Here is a 3,882-nt window from a genome sequence, read left to right as displayed (position 1 = left end):
AAAATTATTTTTATACATGTACATGTTATATAATGACTTCAGTGTTGAAAATGTATATTAAGTGTGTACTTTTGCACACCCACTCCTTCATAAAAAATAGAAAAATGTATGGAATACAATTACAATTTATTTCATCTATGTAAAATAGTTTAATAGTGAAAAAACTGAAAACATACATTTATGCAGCTATAAATATATCAATTTACCAATCTGTTTGTTTTAGCATATTCTGTCATTGGACAGGTTTGTTGTTGAATTATTTAATAAAAATTATGCACAATCCAGTCCACATCACAATAGGAAAAATAATTCATTTCATCTTTAATGTTTGCTACAACACTTTCACCTGTAAGCCTAAATTCAAATTAAAACTTTTAAAACATATACCAATGTAACTACTGGGAGTTTAATATACAAATAATGTTTAACAGAAATGTCTTTCATTAATAGTAAGTACAACTTACTTAGAAATAAACTCACAAAATTTCCTTGTTGATTGTTTGAATAATAACTGAGTAGACCTGATAAATTCTATTTCGTACAATGAACATTTTTTCTGACACTGAACTTCTAAAACTCATTGAATACTCATTAACTGATTACTTGTATTTATATATAATCTACCCTTCTCTCTAGATATTAGAAAAAGTTTCTGGGCTGTTACATTATCATGATTATCAGCTCTCTCTCTCTAGCAAACAACTAAATTATAACATTGAAAATATAGCTCCCCAAAAGCAATACTTCCCTCTTCTCACAAGATTAGCTATTCTCATTCATTACTGCCCTCAATTTGTGAACTTTTTTTATTATGCATGCCACAAGCCTTCTGCCACCCCCCCCCCCCCCATGATTCCAATGTGTGTCTCATTCAAATCATCATGTATCACTTCTTCACCAATAGGAGAATAGTACACTCATGTGACGCATGTAACTCCCTCTATGCACCTCTACCGAACTATCACTTCTCGTTTGGCAGCGCTTGCACTCAGACGTCTTTCTTTTTTTGTTTTCATTAGTGTTTGAGATTGTATTAGTTCTACTCAGTTTTTTTTAAAGTATTCAGGTTCAATTACCCTTGTTCAAGTCTCATTTATTTCGTACTTCAAGCGCTTTTGTCGACTGATACAACATGAATTCTGAAGCTACTGTCACCACTTCAGGTATCTCACATTTGACAGCCGCTTTACCACATGCTTCAGGTGCTGGTGACACATTGAGAGATTTGTCTCCGTTTATTTGCAGGGAGAATGAACGTTATTTGGATCAATCTCCCGTTAGTCTCACCCATGCCAAATTTTACCTCCTCTGTCTTACCCTCACAACTCTTTTGTGATATCTTTTCACAATCCATCTCTTGTTTGAGGCTCTTCACAGAAATCCTCAGGAATTTTCTGGGGAAATCCTCTTCAGCTCTGGCTTTTTAAATGCAGTTTATCTGTTGTTGGGACCTCTTAGGTCATGATGCTGTTTTATCGAGAACACGTTTACCTGCTCCTTATCTCCAGGATTTGCATATAGCTCTGTTTCTAAGACATTTTGTCTTTGATACAGTCCCAGAGTCTTTGTAGTTTTTAGTGGCATCTGTCCAGCAACAATCTACCCTTTTCCATCTGGTAGTCCATTTATCTCAGTCAGAGCCAAGTGTGGTGCTGATTCCAGTATCCCATAAGGCTCTCTGATAAAACCTGAAGAACCCAAATATTGGTGATGAAAGGATGCCATCAATGAAAGAAGTTTGCAAATTGAGCTCCCACTGGGCTGAAACTCACCAGGTAGTCACTGGAACTGGTGATAGCATATCATGCATCGTCGAGAAAAATGACGAGCTGTGGTACTGCAAGAAGGAGAGACAGGTAAGGGCTGGGAATGGGAAGGGACATTCCATTTCTTGTCTCAGGTACCTGTTTCCTTCCCTTCTCCTCAGGATTCCATAACTCGTAAGTGTCTATCAGATGCAGTACAGGACCTCCTCACTCACCAGGCTATTAAACCCGTTCTACATCACTCCCTGGGGTTTTACTCTAAAAAAACTGGGGCCTGGAGGCCTGTCATTGATTTGCCCCACCTCAATCATTTCACCTTGGAGTCCTGCTTCTCTCTTTGTTGGGTATTTTCTCTGGATCTCTGGATGACCAAGATGAAGTCTCCAATGCTTATCTGCATATTCTCATCTCAGAATGATCTCGTCCTTATCTTTGGTTCATCCATTGACGGTTGGTGTACCAATTTTGCACCCTACCCTTCTGGCTGGTATTTGCTCCTTATATTTTCTGGTGGTGAGAGCTTTTGCTCTTCATCGTCATGCCCTGGGGCTGTGTTTCAATTTTTAAATGGACGACTGGTTACTTCTGGCCCATTCCGAACAGGAGTCAGCCGGTCAGCTCCTTCTTGAAACTCGTTGATCAAATTAAAGAAGTCCTTCCTGCATCATACCCAATACCTTGTGCATTTGAGTGTCTTTTTTCAACACTCACCTCAATTGGGCATACTGTATCTAATTCCTCACTTTCTGCACGTGAGGATCTGTTATTTTTTGGGATGTGGTTTTCTATGACACTGCTAATCCCCTTCAGTAATGCACACGTGTGCTCCCCTCAGTGAGCTTTGCACAATCAGTGGAACCCTGCTCAGGGTCCCTTGGATGCTCCCATAACACTTCCTCCTTCCCTTGTAGACGATATTCTTTGAACAAGACTCACACATTGGCAGGTGTCCTGCTTCCTCCTCCTTGTGTGGATTTACATCTGTTTGCAAACACATCCCTTCAGAGCTGGGGTACATGGGTCGATCACCAGGGTCATTGGTATGTCAACAAATGGTCTCTATATTTCAATGTCTTAGAGCTCCTAGCCATTTATTGGGGCTTTGGATCACTTTCTTCCCATTGCCAGACATCGTCTGGTAATGATCCATTCCAACAATTCAATGGTGGTGGCTTATATCAACTACCAAGGTGGCACCTGGTCTAGATCCCTCTGTTTTCATACATTTGATCTCCTATATTGGGCCCATGCACAACACATTCTTTTAATTGCATATCATGTTCTGAGTGCTTTCAACCTCATGGCAGATCATCTTTCCCACCCCTACAATATTTACTCAACAGAGTGGTCCCTTCATCCTTGTTTTCTGGTGGCTTTGCAGTTTGTGGGGTTTTCCTCACATCAATGCATTTTCCACCACACTAAATCACCAGTTATCCCTCTTTTGGTCCCTGGTACCTCATCCTCAGGCTTTGGCTGTAGATGCCTTCAGCCAGGATTGGTCACACAAATTTATATCTGTTTATCCTCCTATCTGATTGCTTCATCAGGCAGTTCCCTTATCCATGCCACTATGTGCCAGGTTCTTCTGATTGCTTCTTACTGGCCAGCTCAACCATGGATTCCTTGTTCACTCCAACTACAATTATTCCCTCTTCTACCACTTCCATTATTACCTGACCTCCTTCTTCAACCTCAGTCACTGGTTCTGCATCCCGCACTTCATGGTGTGATTATTTTGAATAACAAAATTTGTATACTTAGGAATGATCTCACCAGTGATCAAAACTTTATACCTATTTTAAAAACAAATCATACTTACTGTAAAAGCTCTAACTTATAATATAAATAATCAATAAGTAAACTCAAAACGAAAATAACTATAACAGTTTGAAATGTTACATTACTAATTTTACTAGTGGAATACTAGAATATGTACTGTACTTTAAATTAATTTTGAGTTTAGTCTAGCTATTGACCTGATTTCAAAGAGATAAGAAAATGTATGTATATGTGTGTGTGTAGGTGCGTGTGTATACATATATACACATATATGTATATATATATATATACACATATAATGGCTGGAGACGGCTTGAATGGGTAATGAAGAAAA

This window comes from Limulus polyphemus, unplaced genomic scaffold (genome assembly GCF_000517525.1).
Source record: "Limulus polyphemus unplaced genomic scaffold, Limulus_polyphemus-2.1.2 Scaffold3055, whole genome shotgun sequence".
Lineage (NCBI taxonomy): Eukaryota > Metazoa > Arthropoda > Merostomata > Xiphosura > Limulidae > Limulus > Limulus polyphemus.
This window is presented reverse-complemented; position numbering follows the sequence as displayed.